The sequence below is a fragment of the Epinephelus fuscoguttatus genome, linkage group LG15 (genome assembly GCF_011397635.1).
Source record: "Epinephelus fuscoguttatus linkage group LG15, E.fuscoguttatus.final_Chr_v1".
Classification (NCBI taxonomy): Eukaryota; Metazoa; Chordata; class Actinopteri; order Perciformes; family Serranidae; genus Epinephelus; species Epinephelus fuscoguttatus.
The window spans coordinates 7574059-7596960 of record NC_064766.1 but is presented as its reverse complement, the minus strand read 5'-3'; the positions used below and the strand labels follow the sequence as shown (position 1 = coordinate 7596960).

Sequence of the window (22902 nt, the reverse complement as noted above, 5' to 3'; positions counted from 1 at the left end):
CAGGAAAAGGGCAGCTAGACCCAAAGATGCTGGATTTAGCATGGAAACAGATTAGAGCAGAAAAGTTTTCTTCAAGCCATAACTGAAATGTAGGCTAATGGTGATGGAAGCCAAACAAAAAGCTGATGTATCATTTAAAGAAAAGCTTGAAGACAACATTTCCCCCTTGAGCAATTCAACTTTAGCTTTGGTTGAGCCATTTCATTTACTGAACCAACAAGAGGACAATATTATAGATCCTGGACTTGGCTGTCATGACGTCCTCATAGAAAATGAAGCCAGACAAAACTTTTACAGCAGAGGTAGATGCAGAAGCGTCCACACATTTCAGCTTCTTGCCTTTGATCTGTGCTTTGTAAGTGAATGGTCTTTTGCTGAAGAAGTCCTTGGGAGAATGCAATTTGAGCAAATTGTACTTCACCTTGAGCCGTTTATTAAAATCTGGCAAGGTTTGCTTTGTAAAGTGAACCTTTCACGGTGGATATTATAAATACCCTCAATGAAGGAGAAGTGATATAATAATGTAGAAAGTGAGTTGAATATGCGAGTTTGAGCAAATTTGAATTCTCTCTAACAGGAGACACATGAGGGAGGAATATGCCATTGAAAATGACTATACACAGTTTCATATTCATAAAACAGTGATGAACAAAGATCAGGGCTTCATTTAAGAATACAGTACATTTTTTGCTGTTGCATAAATGGATGGTTAGAATTTAAATAATTGCACAAAATCCTACCATTGATTTCATTGCCTACTTGTTATTTTAGGACATACTGATGCTTCTGCTTCAGTAGTTTGGGATTGTTTGAGACTGAACTATGTGGATTTGGTTACATCAGCATTTAAAACAACACATTTTTGGAACCAAAGTTAACTTATTTTGGTTGAACAGCTAAAACCAGTGTATTTTCTCATGAAGGTAGCACAAATTTACACGCTTTTGAGTTCAACTTCAGTGACCTTTGACATGCAAATTTAAGTCACCGACCAAGTGAAACTTCTTGACATTACTGGCCTTGGAATTGAGACAACCCAAAATTTTGGAAAGGTCACAATGGATGAAGCTACTATATCATATTAGCGGCATTCTCCATCCAGTTTCACGTAGCTCTGTTCTTCCACTGTATAAACTTCTCAAAGAAATGGATGGTACAAATGCATTGTCATAAATTAACTGTGTTAACTTACTATCCATATGGCCACAAAATCATTCAACTTTAAAAGCATCTTTATTTTTTGGTGTGATTGGGCACTTACTTCAGTTTATGGGGATTGTTTCTTTGTTTTTCACAAAAAATCAGTTGTAATTTCAAATTGTCTATTTCACCATTTTCTCTGTGTTGTTAGTAAAACGTGGATAGTTACTGCAACCCGTGTTTGAGTCCTGCATCAAAAAAGAACAGGGCTCAGAAAAAGAAAACCAAAGAGGATTCTCCTTATTAAAAACTTTCCCTATCTTATAATGACTTCCCCCACTTTTGGTTCAACTGAGCGCTGACATCTAAGTTGCCTGAAACACAAAAACTCATTGCTTCTTTCTGTCTTTGACTTTACAAAATCGTCACACTGCCTTCATTTTCCGTTTCACTGAGACTTTGAAGTAATCAAATATATGGCTGAGATTTAGCACACGACACCCAAGTGGAAAACCGCACCCAGTATATATACCACAGATATTGTGTTGTCACAAATTAATAACAGTGCACTATGAATTAGTAATAGTGTTCTATAAACTGTTCGGTACTTGTCCCTGGTGTTTCCATGGAAACAGAGGTCTTTTAACTCTTGAAACATAGATAAAGAAATATCTAAGCAAGAAAGAGTAAATTAAACGCTCTTTGTTTATACAGATGTATGGTGTCAACAGCTCCTGCAAACAACCTCTTACTGGCACAAGCTGAGAAATATTTAATCAGTCTTCTAACCTGAATAGGTTACATGGTTGAATACATTTTTTTTTTTTTTTAATCTTTAAATGGGAGTGCTGTACAGTCTGGTTGTTAGTTGCAAGTGACAGCTTCATTCCCTCGTTCAAACTGTTTTAAACTTCCAACTTCTGTCTGATTTATGATCTTCATAATGATATAACTCCCCCCTTTGTCTCTATTTGGTCCCACAGCAAAGTCCTATGATATGTCGCTTCTGACATTTCTTTACAATACTGTTTAAAGCACATAACACTTTCCTCTTTGACAATTACAATATATGTAGACAGACAAATATACCATATATTGACAGTTGTGTTTAATCTTATATCATGCAATCAAGTTATTTTTGCTTGCCTGAAAAGTGAACTGAAACAAAGGATTATTTTTATCATCAGTTATTCCGTTGATTATTTCCTTGACTGATCAATTAGTTGTTTGTCTTTAAAATGTCAGTTTCCAGAGCTCAAGATGATTTCCTCAAATGGCTTGTTTTGTCTGCAACCCAAAGATATTCAGCTTATTGTGAGGGGAGTAAAATAGCAAAACAATCATCACATGCAAGGAGCAGGAATCTGATCATTTTCACTTTTTTTTCTGGAATTTTGTTGACCAGTTATCAATTATTAGTTGCAGCTTTACTAGATAGCAGTAAACATGAATCATGATCTACTATGGCTATCATGTTACCAATTGTTTTGGTTTTATTATGTTGACGACTAAATACTTATTATTCTATTCTATTCTATTCTATTCTATTTTAACATCCATAACATCAAAAATGTCAATATAGACTGAACTGTAATTCAGCTGTTGGTTAATTGTTCAGCCAGAGAAAAGCAAAAACTCCCAAGTTATGTTTTCACATTGCTTGTTTTTGTCAATCAAACCCAAAAGAAATAACATGTATGATGAAATAAAATTGAGAAAACTGTCAAAACCTCACATCAGAGAAGCTGGAACCACTTATTGTTTAGTGCTTTTGCTTGATATATGACATATGTTTAATAAATGACTGTAATCATATAAGATTGATTCTTTAATGAAATTACTGTTTGAACACCTTTCAGAGCTGCTATGGATATTTATTTTACTATCTTGAAGGATCTTGGACATTCCTTTCAGGATAAAGAAAGTACCGTCTTATCTACTCTTAAACAGAATGTATTTCTCAATATTTTTTTATCAGTGGCACCTTGACCAAGCTTTATGTTGAACACAGGTGGCGGTACTGTAGGTCTGATCTGATATTTTGTTATTTAGGAATATTTAGGAGAAAATGGGGTATGTGGCATTGGGGAAGGCTGCAGAAATAAAACAATTTAGATAGTATTGATGGAAAACAGTGGATGACATACATACAGTATGCAAGATGAAAAACATGAGGACGACATAAACAGCAAAACACGAATGACACATATTTGGCTGTGGTCTCTTGCTGGACAATACCAACATGACTCTTGTCTTTTCAGTGTGTCTGTTTTTCATATTGCCATTCATGAAAAATACACAAACCATTAACAATTCTATTCCACTGGAAAGGATGCAGAATAAATGCAAAAAATAAAAATAAAATGGGGGAATGCACAGCTTTGTTTGGGGAGATAATCCCACTCATACCATTTAATCGTTCTCCATTTAACATTTGGGTGAGATAGTAAATGTCTCATGCTTTTTTCAATGTAGGAGGCAAGTGAATGGAGCCTGTCATTTAAAGCTACAATGTGATCTTAAGGATGAGCCACAAAAACTGCTCTTACAATTCAATCTGTCTGTAATGCATTTCAGCTGAGTGTGTTTTAGCTGAGGCATTAGCTATATTTAGAGGGCATGTATTGAAGCTTGTCTTACAAGTGTTAGCGGATTGCGAATCACAAAGTGAGGGGGAAAATCCATCAAAGCAGCAAAGATTTGCTGCCTCAGCGGGATATACAGTATGTGAACTGAAACAAAATTCATGCTAACGTTGCTCAGTGACAAGAGCTTTTAAAATCCCCAACCAAGACGCAGCGTTTGATTAAACTGGAGAAGATCCCTAACGAAAAAAACTAGGGGAATGAAAACACTGTTGGCAGCAATGTCAATGTGACGAACCGAGAAGGACTTTTTCATGACAGCAACTTCATCAGCTTTTCATATTGTTGGTTTTAGAACAATATGCGCTGGAGTTATGAATGCATAGTGTAAATATTATTGGCAGCCATGACTATCTGACAGCACAGATGTTGCCGTTGCTTTACTTCACAAGTGGGAAGGCTCTTCTGATGACACCATTGTTTCAGCAGCATTTCACACGACTGATTTGATAATAAAGCAATATTCACTGCACAATTTCCCCCAAGAAATGTTTACTGGCAGGGAACAAAGTCCTCTGGAACATTATTCAGTGTGCTGTTAAAACACTGCGGTGAAAAGAAGACAAATAAAACCTCCATGCAGTGATTGGGGAAGACAGAGCCACTTCTTCAAACATACAATATGTTCCAATAAATACAAAATTATAACAAGCCAGCTGACTTAAAGAGACAGATCACCCCCAAATTAAAAAGATATATATTTTCCTTCATACCTATGGGACTAGTTATCAGTCTACATTGTTGTTGAGTCTACGTTGCTGTGAGTTGCCAAGTGTTTGACATAATGGTCGGGGAGAGAGAGAGAGAGAGAGAGAGAGAGAGATACAATGCCTATAAAAAGTATTCACCCCCCCCCCTCGGATGTTTCACCCTTTTGTTGCTTTTATACGTACATAAAATCATGGTCAGTACAATTTGGCTTTTTTGACAAGAATTTGCAAAAAAAAACAAACAAAAAAAACTCCTTACTATCAAAGTGAGAACAGATTTTTACAAAATAATGTCAATTAATTATATATATATATATATATATATATATATATATATATAAAATAATTTATATATATATATATATATATATTATATATATATATATATATATATATATATAAGGTAAGGTAAATGACTGCATAAATTTTCAACCCATTCAGGTCAACAGCTCTTTTCAAGTCGAGCCACAAAGTTTCGATTGGATTGAGATCTGGGCTTTGACTTGGCCACTCCACCATTTCTGTGTAGCTTTTGCTGTATGCTCGGGGTTGTCTTGCTGGAAAATAAATCTTCTCCAAAGTCGTAGTTTTTTTGGCAGACTGAGTCAGATTATCCTCCAGGATTTGGCGATATTTTTCTGCATTCTTGTTCCCCTCTACCTTTACAAGTCTTCCAGGGCCTGCTGCTGAGAAGCATCCCAAGAGCAAGATGCTGCCACCGCCATGCTTCATGATGAAGATGGTGTGTTTGTGGTTATGTGCAATGTTTGGTGTTCGCCAAATATAGCATCTCGTCTGATGGCCAAAAAGCTAAATTTTTGTCTCACCAGACCAAAGAACCTTCTTCCAATTGACCTTGGAGACTCCCACATGCCTTTGGGTGAATTGTAGACGAGATTTCAGATGAGCTTTTTTTCAAAAATGGCTTTCTCTTTGCCACTCTCCCATACAGCTTCAACTTATTTTACACTATATATTTTTAATTGACATTAGTTTGTGAAAATCTGTTTTTACTTTGACATGATAGAAGCTGTTTTTTGCAAATTCTTGTCAAAAACACCAAATTATATTGACCATGATTTAATGTATAAAAGCAACAAAAGCGGAAAAAATCCAATGGGGTAAATATTTTTATAGGCATTGTACAATATATACACTGCTCAAAAAAATGAAGGGATCACTTAAATAATATATCCGATTTTGATGAACAATTTTTTTTTGTTGTTGATGATGGACATTGAATAATTTGTTGAGATCTCCTCCCAGACCTAGACCAAGGTATCTGTGAGCCCTTGAAGAGTCTGTGTCAGTACCTGACGGCGTAAGATGCACCGATATGCAATGTCCCATAGGTGCTCAGTTGGATTTGGGTCAGGGGAACGTGAAGGCCAGTCACTGGCATCAATGCCTTTGTCATCTAGGAACTGCCTATACACTCCGGCCACATGAGGCCAGGCATTGTCCTGCACCAGGAGGAACCCAGGGCCTCCTGCACCAGCGTAAGGTCTGACACATTCTCATAAGATGGGATGGACAACCCCGAAAAACATAATCGACCCGTCTATGTTGCCAGCACCTGGCATAACAGCTCCCACTGGTGTGTAAGTAAGTCATAGCTGTGGTAATCATAGGCTCCAAAGCCACATCATAAGCTACACTGTAGCTGAAATGTAATCTAAATGTAATCTAGGACAATGGCGCAACAGAGTTACCATGTGAGCAGTGGAAAAACAGTGAGTCACAGGATGATTCTGTTTTCTCCCACAAGTTCCTGATGCAGAGAGGTTGTTGACGGTGAAAACAACATTATGGAAGTAAACGAGTGACTCAGTAGTCTTCTGCTTTTCAAGAACCCACATCTAGCAAAGCCATCTCCACTTTAAAGACTGTAGCCTTTGAAGATGTTGCCTTCAGACGACAGACAGCTAATGGGCTAGCCGAGACACCGCAAATGAGACACTGGCTTTACAGAGACCAAATAAAATGTTGTGTTTCTAATGTTGTACCCTACAACCGAAAGATTCCAAGTTTACCACCAACAATTTTGCCTCAAATGGCCAATAGAATAGTACAGCAAGTCCCATGGCACCTTTTTAGAACAATCTGACCCATGACCACCTAAACTACAAACAACTGGTAAATAGGATTTGGTCCCATATTCCTAAACTTCACTTGAATGGACTGTGGTATACCAAGGGCCGAAAGCAGGAGATGTGTCTACGGGCACAGCTATTGGCAACATTTGAATAAGACTTTGGAATAGGACAGTCTGTTCAAATATCTTCAGTGATGAAACGCAGACTTCAAAGAAAGCATCCGTGATTTGGGACACAGATCATGTAAGAGTGTGTCCCCTAGACTGAGTGGGCCCAGTGAGAGTACAGACTCAGTAAAATGAATAAACCCAGCTAAAGAAGTCAGAGGCAAAAATGTCAGAGCAACAAATATGGATATTAAAAATCACCCAGTATTAAGAAGCTGTCACATCCTGGCAGGATCGATGACAGGAGCCCAGAAACACCATTTATAAAACTGACACTTTTGTGTAGTCCATAGGCATACAAAACGCAGACAATGATTTTGTTTTTACTTTAATAAGGTAAGTGCCTCAGATCCATCTGAGCGAGTCCAAATCCATTCGAGAGCACTTACAATTATTTTTAATCAAAACAGTCCCTTAATGAAGAAAGACGTATCCTAATGGTGAGACTTGAAGTAAAGCTTTAGCCGGGATTCAGTAAATATTTGGATTCTGGTTTGCAGTTTTGTGGGCCATGATTGCTGTTGGTGTCAGTGTAATCTATATCAGTCTGACTTTAATTGTACTGAAAATTATTCAATATTTTGATTAGCATTTATTCCACCATTCCCCTTCTTTATTAATGATCAAATTATAATGTTTAAAGAGAATGTCAAAACATAAGGGGATATCAGTTTTGTACCCCCCATGGTGACATCTTCAGATTGCTTATTTTGTCCAAGCAAAAGTTTAACGAAGAGCAATATTTTGTATAGACATGCATGGTCCACAGGGGATGAATTCTACTGGCTTTGATGAGCCTCTGACTTTTTCTGTAGCGCCACCATATTGTTGACATTGTTGTTTTATAGTGAAATGTCTTGACAGCTATCAGATCAATGCCATCAAATTTGGCACAGATATTCATAGTCCCCAGAGGACACATCCTAAGGATCCACTGACTTTTCCTCTAACACAACCAAGTGGTCAACACTTTCAGTTATCTTACAAAAATGTGTCAACAATTAATGGATTACCAAAAACCTTGTATATACATTCATTTTTCCCAGATGATGTATCAAAATGATTTTGTTGGTCTTTTTCACTGAGTGCTGTTTCCATTTACCAGTACTGTTTTTTGTTGTTGTTAATTGTTAACACAATTAACTAATGCAGTGAACACTGTAACATTATACAGCCCAGCTGCCAGAAGAAAATGCTGGAATTATATGTTTCTGCAAACAACGGATAAGTCACATTTCTAAGGAGTCATCGCTGCATTTCCAGTGGCTTTTGGTGACCTGTTGCTGTTTCCACTGGGTTTAGTGCCAAAAAGTAGCTGATTTTTACTGAGATTGTGCTGCTGTCAGCGGCAGTGGCTCAGTCCATAGGAACTTGGGTTTGTGTTGCCAGTTCAAATTCCCATCCAGACCAAATATGTCACGTGGACTGGTAGCTGGAGAGGTGCTAGTTCACCTCCTGGGCACTGCCGGGGTGCCCTTGAGGAAGACACAGAACCCCCAAATATTAATGCATGTATAGGTCCTGTTTGTGCGTGTGTGTGTGTATTTCGGGCCTCTGTGTATATGACCACAGACATTGAATTTCCCCTTGGGGATAAACTATTCTTTTCCAGCTGCGATAGTGTCAAGAAAAGTCATTGTCTTTTACCAAGACATCATTGCCTTTCCAGTGGGGAAAAAACAGATATTTTAAACAGAAAGACAATACTTTTTCTAACTGTAACTAACCGAGTGTTGTGCCTAAACCTTACTAAATACACTGAACAAAAATATAAACGCAACACTTTTGTTTTTGCTCCCATTTTTCATGAGCTGAATTCAAAGATCTAAAACATTTTCTATACACACAAAAGACCATTTTCTCACAAATATTGTTCACAAATCTGTCTAAATCTCTGTTAGTGCACTTCTCCTTTGCCGAGATAATCCATCCCACCTCACAGGTGTGGCATATCAAGATTCTGATTAGACAGCATGAATATTGCACATGTGTGCCTTAGGCTGGCCACAATAAAAGGCCACTCTGAAATGTGCAGTTTTGCTTTATTGGTGGGGTCTGGGGGGGTCAGAAAACCAGTCAGTATCTGGTGTGACCACCGTTTGTCTCACGCAGTGCAACACATCTCCTTCGCATAGAGTTGATCAGATTGTTGATTGTGGCCTGTGGAATGTTGGTCCACTCTTCTTCAATGGCTGTGCGAAGTTGCTGGATATTGGCAGGAACTGGAACATGCTGTCGCATATGCCGATCCAGAGCATCCCAAACATGCTCAATGGGTGACATGTCCGGTGAGTATGCTGTCCATGCAAGAACTGGGATGTTGTCAGCTTCCAGGAATTGTGTACAGATCCTTGCAACATGGGGCCGTGCATTATCATGCTGCAACATGAGGTGATGGTCATGGATGAATGGCACAACAATGGGCCTCAGGATCTCGTCACGATATCTCTGTGCAATACGCCTGCCCATACCATAACCCCACCACCACCATGGGCCACTTGATCCACAATGTTGACATCAGCAAACCACTCACCCACACAACGCTACACACGCTGTCTGCCATCTGCCCTGAACAGTGAAAACCGGGATTCATCCGTGAAGACAACACCTCTCCAACGTGCCAGACGCTATCGAATGTGAGCATTTGCCCACTCAAGTCGGTTACAACGACGAGACCTTGATGAGGACGACGAGCATGCAGATGAGCTTCCCTGAGACGGTTTCTGACGGTTTGTGCAGAAATTCTTTGGTTATGCAACCCGACTGTTGCAGCAGCTGTCCGGGTGGCTGGTCTCAGACGATCTTGGAGGTGAACATGCTGGATGATGTCACGGGCAACAGCTCTGGTGGACATTCCTGCAGTCAGCATGCCAACTGCACACTCCCTCAAAACTTGCGACATCTATGGCATTGTGTTGTGTGATAAAACTGAACATTTCAGAGTGGCCTTTTATTGTGGCCAGCCTAAGGCACACCTGTGCAATAATCATGCTGTCTAATCAGCATCTTGATATGCCACACCTGTGAGGTGGGATGGATTATCTCGGCAAAGGAGAAGTGCTCATTAACACAGATTTAGACAGATTTGTGAACAATATTTGTGAGGAAATGATCTTTTGTGTGTATAGAAAATGTTTTAGATCTTTGAATTCATGAAAAATGGGAGCAAAAGTGTTGTGTTTATATTTTTGTTCAGTGTATTAACCACAACACCGCTGAACACAAAGAGACATACATTTTAAACATATTCTCTACATAGCAATGTGCAAATGCAGTGCATTTGTGGTTTGCAGAAAAGTACCATGCTTAGATTTATTCTGGTGTTTGGGTTGCATTATGCCTGTTCAACATCAGCATGCTAGCATTGTCACTGTGTGTTAGCATGCTGGCATTACCATTTAGCTCAAAGCACCACTGTGCCAAAGTACATCCTCACAATCATGGCTATAGACTTAATTAGACTGCCAGTCAGTTCATTATGTTTGACTTGCCCACCTCCAACCCACCTTAAAGCCACCATGGACAGAATTATTATGTGATTTTACAGCTAAAACAGATTTTTCTGATGCTTTTTGTTTTGTGCACACGTGCCACTTTCAGCCTCTTTATATCAGGGTCCTTAGGTTAAATGTTTGGCTTTAAGTTATTGTCCGTGCTCAATTCTATTAAACTGATCAAAAACCTGCAACTTCAACTCAATAACGAGATCAGCCCAACAAAACCACCTGTTTTTTGGGAGCCATTTAATTTGGATTTTTAAGTTCACTACTTCAGAAAATGAAGCTTTTCAGTGGATCTCTAAATACCTGAATGGTGCAGAGCTGTCAAGGACAGCTTTGAAGCTGCGTGAGTTTCAGAAAAGAGAGAACATAAAAGAACTGTTGCCTACAATGTAAAAGTACTACACTGGAATAACTTAGAGTGGTTCAAAGTGCAACAGCATGTAATCTTTCTGTGATGAACAAGGGGAAAATTGTTTTCGGAAGTGAAAATGTACCTTACAGCCTCTGAGATAAGTGCAAGAAAACCTATCACAGAGCTCTGCAGCTGGAAATGACTGAAATAACAATTACAGCAAAAGACATTCGAAAAAAATCTAACAAGTGCACGAGGTGACATAACAACATTAACTATGAAGGTTTACGACATTGTTGTTTATCAAATTAGATGATTTCAACAGTATCACATAGCTCACAGGTTGAGCATGATGTTTACATGTAGTTAAGTCTGATCATAGAAGCAGGGGTGTCTACATTTTCCTTAACATTTCTACCAGAATGGCACTTGAAACATAATGCTGTGTCCCTGCCTGGCTTACAGCTGAAAATGAAAGTGCCTCCTGAGGAATTAGGACTAAATCTCACACAGCAGGTATTCGTCAGCCTTCACTATTAAACTGGAGCCAAAGGTGCTGCGCTCACTGCTTCCATGAAAACAAGACAGACCCCTCTAAGCATTCACTGCATGATGCTCACCGGCAACTCAGCATGCACAGCAGGCACAAGTACTTCTTATAAACCAAAAAAAGTTATTATGTCCAGTGCTCCACATCTCTATAAATACGGAAGGGTATTAGAGCCGAGTGTTAGAGAGGGTAATGCACCAGAATGACAATCTGTCCTGCAAGAGGAGGTGGACACATAAACAAACAATTCAACAAGATAATGATGTCACAGCATCAAATCAGCAGCAGCACTTGTATCAGGAATAGCAAATGATAACAACTTAGAAATACAGCCATTATCAGTTATATTAATTAAAGAAGCAACATGAATCTCACAAAGACACAGATCAAGCGCAGCAATTCTTTGGCAGTGTATGACCTCAGGATGCAAAAGTTGAGCTTCCTGCTCCAAAACAACACTAATCAACTGACTTTACAGAAAACAAGTTTCTCTGACAATGCAGGACAGCTGAGGAAAGGATTCCAGCAAGAGACAGCGAAGGAGCAAAATGTGGTAAATGCAAATGCACTACTGAATGTGCAATACTGAAATCCGACTTTGTGCGACTGATTCTTTGTATTTTTTTTCCTTGGGTTTTAAAAACATTAAGAATTACAAAACTTGAAAATAATAAAAAATAACATATTTAAAGTACCAATTTCTTCTGAGAACAAAGCTATGAATTACGTGCACTAAGATGACTTAAAAGATGTTCTATTTAACGTACTTCTACATATACAAAGCAGGATGAACAGTGAGGAAAAAGAAAGTCTGTAATTTGGATGCCCATGGATTGAATCAATTAAAGTTGCTTTCAAGTAAAAAAAGAAAAGTGCTCAATGAACCAATTTTTACAAAGCAAACTGCATCAATCCAAAACACTGCATTACTGTTTTCGGAAACATACTTAGTAGCATATTCACAACAATAAAAAGGATTTCAAGGGGTGGACAAATACACTGAATGTTATGATCAATAATATTTTTAAAATGGAGGGAAGTCAGTATTTGTAGGCTCCGCAATACCATTTTTGTTGTAGCCACAACAACGTAAAACAGTTACTTCTGCTGCAGTATGGCAGGGTGTTAACAATAATGAAAAGCAATTAACCCCATGACAATGAAGTGTTCGCATCACTACTGAAATAAAATGCTGTTAAATTGTGTGAATAAATTAAGAAATACAACAGCACAATTTGGTAAGCAAGTTATTATTATTATTTGCCTATTTTTATTATATATAGTCCATACCCATTGGTAGGTTTGTCACCTTCTACCTACAGTATGTCAATCCTCAATGCCTATGTGCAGTTTCACATAGATTGACCATGTCAGTGAGTAGAAAAAGGTGGGACAGACAGAATGACACACTGACAGTTTCCGTGATCATGTACAGCATACCATACCATGACTTAGTCATACCAAAAATTAGAAAAAAACAACAACAAACATTGGGCCACAGGCGGAGCCACAGCGATCGGTCGCATTTTAGCCATTTTTAAGCATTTTTCTGTTGTTATAGCGCCACCCAGTTGCCAATTAGAGTTAAATTTCTCCAGTCACCTTGAGGCATCCTGTTCTACATCAGTTTAGTAAAAATCGATATGGCAGTTAGGCCTAGATAAGAACTTAGCTCTCTAGCGCCCCCATTTTGTTTGATGGGGTCAATAATGGAGGGCTCCCCTCAGATTATGTGTGGTCATATGCCTACAAAGTTGTTTGGTGATCGGTGAAACCCTTGAGATGTTATACACCTTTATGTGATGAGCCACGCCCTCTGCAATATTCATTGCCTTATAGAAGCTCAGTTTTAGTTTTCCAACTTTTGCCAAGAGGGAACTTTAGATATTGGTCCCTAGATTATGTTCACCAAGTTTCATGCAGATTGGTCAGACTTCCTAGGAAGAGATCGATTTTAAGTGTTTTTCAGAAAATTCAAAATGGCGGAAATCTATATAACCAGAAGTTATGGGTTCTTGAGGCAAATGCGTTCCTCATGAGGAGAGGCATCTCTGTGCAAAGTTTCATGTGTCTACGACTTACGGGGCATGAGATATGCCCATTCAAAGTTTGCAATTTTAACCAGTTGCTATAGCGCCTCCCTTTGGCCAATTGATGTAATATTGCTTCATTCGCATCCTCCCATGACCCTCCACCACTGTGCCAAATTTCACATGGATTGACCAAGTCAGTGAGGAGAAAAACGTGGAACAGACACACCCACACACCCACAGACAGAGTTTTCGTCATTATATAGTAAGATATAGTAAGATATCTATTGTTTTACTTTGTTAAGAAGCAGTAGAAGTAATGTGCATCTTTTTTCCCCTCCATGACACTTGCTGGGCTCTGTATGGAAAGGTCCACAAAGAATACGATCTAGTTATACAGACAGCAGTATTGTTGATACATCAATTACCTGCCTGCAGTGCACTGTAGAAGCATCACATTACATAGTGAGTGGAAATTATAACGGTATTAACAGTGGGTTTGGGTATTATAACAAATACAAATGACAAGTGATGATCCTTGAATTCTAACTTGTCATGAACAGGTTTAAAGCTGTGGCTTATTTTTTAGTTTTTGGTGTACCAGAAAATACCTTTGGCTACAAATGTTTTAGTCAAGCCTACCACCTGTGTTTATGAACAGTACATCTTAGGTTTAAAGAAATTGGTGAACATCTGAGCAGCAGAAGAATCAATCTAAAACCAAGGGGGTTAAGTATTTTCCTCAAAGAGCTTACAATAATGATTTGGCAGCTTTCTTCAGTCTTTGTTTTAATTAACTATTGGGAGTGTGAAAAAATTCTACGGTACAATATGTGACAATATTTTTTTTTCCATCTCAGCAGCAAACAACTATGCTTGTGATGAGGTTGACAGCAAGGGGGGGGATCTGGAAACAGTGATGCTTCATTTACACCGTCTCCTAGAAGACGCCTGCCAGAGGCATGGAATGCTGCAAGTACACACCTTGTATATATTATGTAAATCCAGGACACATCAGTCAAAATACATTTCTATAATTTGTAATTCACAAAAACATGATATTTTGACACACTGCCACACTCCCAGATCTTCTCCTTCACAGTAACTGTAGACGTTATTGCAGGACCATAAAAGTTTGCAAATATTTGCAAAATATCTGCAAAATTTAACTGCTGGTGTGGGAACTTTGCAAGGAGAAACCATTGTCTCCGCTTTAGAGGTTGAAGACTAGACAATATTTTGGGTGATTGTTGTCATGCCAATAATACTATGGCAGGGAGTTTGATATGGTAGAAATAATGAACCCAAAATATAAAAGAATAATTAAAAATATAAAACATAATAAAAGAAAAGAGGAGAATTCTAACTTCAATACCAAACAACAACACAGACTTTTGTCAGAAGACAAAAGAGGGAAGAATGGAAAAGAGAACCTACACAGAAATGAGAGGACCAACTACAGAGGATGAAAGACGAGTTTCAAGGTTTGTTAGCATCGACAACAGATGGTACTTGTTGCTTCGTTTCAGAGAGAAGGTAAGTCATCCTCCTTATACTGTGTCAGCGGATCATATTCTCTAATTACTCTATTATTGCATTGACTTTGATGTTAAATAATATGGAACAAATGCAGTGGGAGTAAATGTTGCATTTCCAGTGGAGCAATGATATATAATTAAGGAAATAACTAAAGACAACAACAACTGCAACAACAAACAGATGTGAATGTTAAGATGAAATGAAACAACACTCCAACAGACTTTACGGAATTGACCTGCATTTTAAAGCAGCAAAAGTATTGTAGTTGTTATATGAAAGGTTTCTAATTTAAATCCACACACTGGAAGTATTTGAGATTGGAAATAACATAAGTCAGTTGCACAACATTCCAAAAGGTAACATTCCAAATGTTCATTCATTCATTCATTCATCTTCTAACCGCTTCATCCTCTTGAGGGTCGCGGGGGGGCTGGAGCCTATCCCAGCTACATCGGGCGAGAGGCGGGGTACACCTGGACAGTGCTGACTATCAGGTCAGCGCATAGTGACAGACAGCTTCACGTTCACATTTCACACCTACGGACAATTTAGAGTAATCAATAATAGTCCCCAATCTGCATGTCTTTGGACAGAAGCTGAACCACAATCATTCAGAACATGACACGGGAGAACATGCAAACTCCACACAGAAGGGCTCCCACGCCCGGAATCGAACCGGCAACCCTCTTGCTGTGAGGCGAGAGTGCTAACCACCACACCACCGTGCCGCCCCCTATTCCAAATGTTACCCTGGGAAATAACACACATTTTGACTTGATATCAATAAAACCAGAGGTGTAACTACTTATATCATTACAGGATTACACCTGTATAGTTCTGATAATCTCATAAATGTTGTTGTCTATGTAAATAAATGTGCTTGCCATTTGAAATACCTACAAGGACAATAATAACCGTCTTCCTCAGAAGCTGAACCACAATCATTCAGAACATAGTACTCTTTGGCATTTTAGCTCATTAATCTCGGCAGCACTTTAACCCTTGGGAATTCCAGGAGATGGTCTGTAGGGGCAGGGCAAAGCCAAAAGAGACACCAAAAACCCGCCACAGGGGGAGCAGAAGAGTTAACCATATGTTAACACATAGACATGAAATACACACTGATATCATTCAGTGCAACTTATAGTTTCTGAGAATCTCATAAATGTTGTTGTCTATCGCAAATAAATGTCCATAAATCCATTTAGAAATTATAGAAGAAGACACATAAGAACTTGTCTGAGAATCCTCATGTTTTTAACTTTTCCTCAGTATCAAAACTGACCTAGTAATAGTTGTCTGTGCATCTATGGCTACACTGCACCAGGAACTGCTAATAGCTAATTCAGCATGCTTTTTATAGTGCAGATTTGCCAAATGTGAACAAATACGGCCTTTGTATTGTAGAGAATACAAATACATCATAACTGCCCATTTGATTAGCTTTTAGAGGGGTGTACTTTTTTTTCTGTTGTCACACTGATCCCCAAATAGGCCCACATGTTGGTGTTAACATGTTTCCATCGATCACATTTGCAAAACCTTTTTTGACGTCATTTTAACACAGAAGTCTAATTTCGCACTGAGCTATGAAAAAAGGCAAAAAGTAGCTCCTCTTACAGACATCCTCTTTAAAATATGGGTCTTTAAATGACAGCAGGACAAGCGCATTCACACAAATCTGTAGTAACTGCAACTGTACTGGAGTGTGGGTAAATGACTACCCACCTATTAAAATCAATGACCAGTGCAGGTAGTGTTAAAATCATCCCAACTCGCCCAGAGGAATAAATCCTGTCCAAATGGGGTTTAAGATGAGGCGGCCTTTGTTATGTATGCAGAAGTACAATAACTCAACATTAACCTTATCCACTAATTTAGACATCATCATCATCATTACATTGTATGGTCCAAAACTAATTAGGAATAAATTATACACCTGCTCAGCAGTAATAATCATGAAATACTGATGGGGCCTACAGGCCTGGGACTGCTCCTTTCTCTCCCTTCGCTCTATCTGACATTGCTTTCTCCCATTTGGCATCTTTAGTACTTTCAGTTGCTTTTGAAGTAACATGAAGTCCATTAAATGTGCTGACATATAGAGTAAAGAGAGGCACTTGGGCATCTTCAGCAAAAAGGGAAAGCGTCATTACCTTACCTGCCTCCTCCTCTCACATGCACAGAAGTTGTCCACCGAGGGCAACAATAGCTCTGTCTGTGCATATTTTATGACAAAGATGAAAATAGTTGACTGGAAACACCAACAACAGCGACTCAAAAAACTGTGTCGAGCAGATCTAATTGCCTGCTTAGACAGCCTCATTTCGATGCAGCTGGCTTTGGAGAACACTAACCTGTACCTGGAAGCACTGAAATTTCAAAATTGGTGTGTGTGTGTGTGTGTGTGTGTGTGTGTGTGTGTGTGTGTGTGTGTGTGTGTGTGTGTGTGTGTCAGTTAGTTGAGTGCATTAGGAAGCAAACCCATCTATTTTCATATACCAAGCTGATACATCTGATAGGACAAATATAATGAGTGTGCGGGGATTTCTTTTCTCTGTTACTTCCTGCTATCATACTCTGCATTCTTGCAGTCAACATAAAGAAAATGTAACAAGATTAATGAATTTCTGAGTGTGGAGCTGTAGTGTCGGTGGGTTGGCTGGCTTGGAGAGGACACAGCAGGCCAAGGGTTGGTTCAAACTCTCACAGATGCAGTCATAGAAAGAGAGATAAAAAAAAAAAACAGACATAAGAAAAGGACTACTTGAGAAATACAACAAAAAGCGTTTGGCACAGATACACTTCCAAGTTACTTCTGGGATGCAAAGATGGGATCTGTGCCATTACTTGATGGAAGTGATTTGTATTTGGCCTACAAAAATCACTAAATACCTGGACCCCCTGTAACCAAACTGGTCTGAACTGACCAGTTAGCCATTGTTTGAGCCCAGTATTCAATGGATGGATATCAAAAGGTCCAAGACCCCCAGACCTACTTAATTTTTGTCCCTATTACCTAAACATAAAGCATTGGCTGCAATAGCATCCCCACTACTATTACTACTACTACCACTACTACCATCACCCTGGTCACACCAGGAAATGGAGCAAAAAAAATAATTTGTGCATTTTCAAGAAATCGGTGGTGTTAAAGGGTTTTTTTGGGGGAGCTTTATAAATAGAATCAAATTGAAATTGAATGGACGCTTGACTACATAGAGACATACTTCAAGGTAGTAAGTGAATTAGTACAGCTGATAGGGTGACTGCTGATATGCCTGACAGGCAGAGCATGTTAGCGTAAGTCAGCCACAATACGTCTCTGCACTGACAAGCTTGCTAGCTTGTACTTGCTCGTTTGGTTACCTCTTCAGTTTAAGACTCTCTGGCTCTGTTACTATAAAGAGCAGTTTGCTATTGGTCAGCAACCAGCCACATAAATTATTATGTTGAAATCATCACGCTTACTTGGCCCCTTTGAGGCAAATTTTGCCATTTTGAGCACTTGTGTGACCAGCCTTAATTGAGATAGATTTTTTTTAGTTAAATTCCAGTGGTGGCCCATCCGCATTAGTAGGCCTTTGACTTTAAAGAGTCATGCGTTTAAGGGAAACTTCTGTAATCTTCAACCTGGACCCTATGTTCCCCTATTTTTGTATCTAAGAGACAACAATTTTTGAAATTGGTCCAGTATTGAGTGAGAGGTTTATAGCCAGCAGCTGCAAAAACAGGTTGAAATGTAACCACTCGGGGCATTTGGCACCGTCAAGGTACGATCATTTAAAGTGCCTGTTTCTACTACTGACAAGCTCCCATTGTAATTATAAGTGTGGAAAGGACCCAATAGAGAAAATAAACGTTCTTTTTAACGTTACGCTTGATGCAGTTTGTTTAGTTTTGCACAAGGAGAAGTATAAAATCTCGCAAAAGGTTGACGTGTTGTTGATGTTGAAAACGTCACGGAGTAGGAGAGAGGAGTGCCACGAAAAAATGTGATGTGTTAGAGTACAAAAATCATGGGTTATTGTTATCTAGAAGATTTGCATTGTCATGGATGAATATTTAGCTGATTTCAACAATGTGAAAACTGGTAATAACAAGACTTGTCTTTCACTGAGACTTGTTTACAGACCAGATCAAGTAAAAGGTAAAGAAAACAGTTTAATTTGTCTTTTATAAAATACATCACTGAGTTTCAGTGTTTGCCAGTCTCTTTTACAATGCATATCACTGTTATGACTATGACTCATGGTTTTTATCCGACACTTAAATGATTAAAGTTTGCTTAGGTTTGCTTAGAAACTAAAACTACAGTATTTGTTATAAGAAACAATGTTTACTGTTGGTATACACTATGTGAACAGAGGGCTCCGAGGTTGATGCTTTCAACACTACAACCATCCGTCCTGATCTCCTCAAGAGGATTTGCAGTACCATAACAACTTCATACTATGTCAGGCTTCGCTTCAAAGAGACAATCTTAATGTGCAGGGCCACAAGGGGCTGTTGTCAGAAAATGTATACATACTGAAACTTGGAATAAATCAAATCATAAATTCTTTCCCCCTCCATTAATATTATAATGCAGTATTTTACAGTATTGGAAGCAAGGGCAAACACAAGAATTACGTCATTCATATTCCAAAGTAATCACTAGATATGTCTGCTTGCAAAAATTTGATTGGCCAATGCAGCACATAACCAGATGACATTGCCAGGTGACCCTACGTTTTTATGTGGACCCCTGCTGTGCCAACACAGTGGTTTCATTAAAATGAATGAAGAGGGGGGTGGGGTATGCAGGAATAATGTCTGAACACAGCCTTAGACTTTTTGACTCTTTCATCGCTTTGGTATAAAGACTCACAGAGTAACTGGGAAGATTAACATTGCTGTGTTGCTTGCAGCTGACTGAAACCATGTTACAGCATTTCTGGGCAGTGAAGTTTTTAATATTCCAATACCGCCATTTGGAGCTGCCAGCAGTGCCTAGTGTTGCTTTCTGCTGGGTGTTTGGGGCATTCACTCTTTATTCTCACCCTCTATTATTGATAAAAGGGTTTGCTTGAATGTTGTTTTCCTCCTCTCTATTTCTCTGATTTGAGCTCTCATAGCTGGAAAGCCGTGGTGGCTGCAGGTGTGCACTGAAACGAGTGAAGGTCAGACAGAAAGAAAATCTGCTTCCACCTGAATCAAGAAACTAAAATGTCCCAAGAGCCATGTTGGGTTTCCACCAGTCATGAATGAAACATACCTAGAATGAATCATTGCTTGAAGAAATGCATGGGATATGGCCGGGGCATGCAGATGGATACCTCGCTTCCGTGCCTGTGTCGCAGCTTTACAATCACAGTCCTTCCTGACATTTTGGAGAAGACCTCTGATTTACTGTGCACTACGTACTCTTTGCTAGACATAAAGTTTATTTCTGAAGCTTCTCCGCAGCGACTAACACCACAGAACTGTTTTTAATTGGGCTGAGAATAAAGTATCTGTGCAGCCAAGTGTGGAGGAAAGTGAATTATGGTCTGAGGTCAACGGAAAATTTCCAAAATGACATTTTGAAAATGTCGCTGCCTTTTTTTCCTCTTGTTTATCATAATGGGATAATGTCTCTCCGTTTCATCAGCTGTAACCTCTCTCTCTTTTCATTTCCTGTTTTCTGCAATCTCTGGTCATATAGCTCAACTCCTACACTCTGGTCAACTCACAGCTTGGACAGGCAGAGGTGAACATGAGAAGAATTGGGAGATCGTGACGATGACAGTGGTGAGTACAAATAAATATTGATATCAGGGGGAATATGGAAAGAAATAGTTTGATTTATGTTAACAAAAAGACCACAATGAACAAAGAGATGTATATGTTTGAGATTTCACATTCACACCACAGTCACTCTAAACAGTGCCATTGATTCATTATTTGAAAGGCATTCATCTCTCAGGATGACATGGATTATAATTCTGGGTTTACCCTCAGTGTCCTGCAAAGACCTGAGGTATCCTGTTTTTTTCTCTAACAAAGCCTTGCATTCTTCTATGTATTATTAATACAATAATTGTCCAATGAGTTGTAAATGTCTCAGGGTCCTTGGGAGTTTTCCAAAGGGCATTCATGATGTTGTCAGTGACTAACCCTGTGTGGTGGTATTCACTGTCTCTCCATGATTTCTTGCCTGCTATGGAGCTGAGAGAGATACATTTTTGTAGATAAAAGATATGTGCAGCTGGGCATTGATCATGATGCTGCTGCAGGTTGAACACCTAATACCGCCGCCTCACGCCTCATTTTTATGAAAATATTTTCACAGTTGCAACGATTTATTTTTGAGTGTGCCACAGTGTTTGAGTAGATTTTCAATGATGCTGGGCGAAGAAACTTGGATTAAGTAGGAATCAGATGTCAGGGTTTCCATGAGGCAGCATTTGTACCTGAAAGTCAAACTGAAATTTAAATCAGCATGTCACCATGGTGGTGTTCTCCATTAGGTGTGAGTGTTTTTAGTACTGACCAGCAGTGTCGATACTGTTATTGATTGGAATAACTTGTGTAGCTATGCACTAAAAATAATTTGTTACATAATTACATTCAAAACAGCCTAACAGGCAGGCTTCCTTTAGGGTTTGAACCAGTTGGTAGCCAACGTTGTTACCCATTGTTTGCTGCCTGTGATTTCAGCTCTTGTGTAGCTCCTCTGTGACAGTGTATGTTAACTTGTGCCATGCTTTGAGAATCTGGTCAAAAGTAAAGCAACTTGCAATAACCAAATCTGGACCCGTGAAAAAAAGTCTACTATCACTAGTAGAAATTCTGGAGTGATATACTGATGTATAAAATAACAATTTGTCTGATAGTCTAGTCTGTTTTGTTGTTGTTTATTATGTTTTTGTTGTTATTGTTTATTCCCCTTGCACCAAAAAAACATTTTCAGTTTAAAAATTAAACTTAACTGTTTTAAAGTCATTGAGCTCTAAAAGTCGTTAAAGTTTTCTTTGAATGAGCACAAATTAAAATGTACAAATTTATGAAACAACCTTTAATATAACCTCCCTTTATATGAAAAACATCAAAAAAAATTAGTGCTTCAAAGGCTATTCTATTATATATAATAAACCATAATTTTCTCTTTTTAAATATGTATTTTTACATTGCTGTGAAAACGTACAAAAAAATGATTGTCACAAGATTCAATTTAAACATATCACGATCACATTATACTGTACCTTTGCCCAATACTCAGTTTTACTGAATCAAGCTTAAATGCATCATTACATTATGGAACCTCTGCGAAGCCTAACTGTTAATTCAGGCGATCAGTTGCTAACAGCTAACATTACCTAGTTCTCTTACTGCCAATTTTAGCAGGGATTTGTTGTTTACAATGTTGCATTATTAGAGAAACAACAGGGTGTGGCCCTGATGCGTCCATAGTGAGTTCACAACATCTTTCCGTTAGGGATGCACCGAAATGAAAATTTGTGGCCGAAGCCGAAGCCAAATAATATTAAACACTTGGCCGAATACCGAGTACCGAATACCGAATATCGTTGTTTAGTTTTTCATTAGTTTTTGCAGATGAACCCCCTCCAGATTAGTGTTGTCACGGTACCAAAGTTGGGACCCACTGTGCGATACCACTGAAAATATCATGGTTCTGAGTAGTATCACAATACCACAGCGAAAATGAGACAGATGTGCCTTTTGTCATTTATAAAAAGATAAATCACTTTTCTATAATACATCAATGATATTTCAATGGAATAAATTACTTATTGACTTATTCATACTTCAAAAACAGCATCAATGAGTGATGAACATGGGGGGGATGAAAAATAAAATAAATAAATAAAATAAGAGTCAACCAGCCACCCTCCTCCCCTGACAGTCCCTTCATAAGTAATGAACAGTCCCTAAAGTGCGGTGAGGTTTGTGGGCCGTGAACGGCTCGTTTCTCCTCTGACACATCACGTACGGTCTGTGTTCGGCTGGCTCGGCTGTTCAGGTACTTCTGGCAGGCATGACGCCAAGAAGTGGATATTATTGGAGCCGACTTCTCCGTCGCCTGGTAAGCTTGTGGCCGCCGTAATTGACAGGAATGGATTACTGTCTGTGTCTGTGACCCCCGTTCAACCCACAACCGGTGGGATTCGCCTTTTGTTTCTGCTGC

At 38.9% G+C, this 22902-nt stretch overlaps 1 protein-coding gene across 3 annotated transcripts in view; it reads right to left on the bottom strand.

Moving 5' to 3' along the window:
* astn1 (astrotactin 1) overlaps positions 1–22902 on the bottom strand; it is a 568467-nt gene that overhangs the window by 415886 nt on the left and 129679 nt on the right. The window lies entirely within an intron of this gene.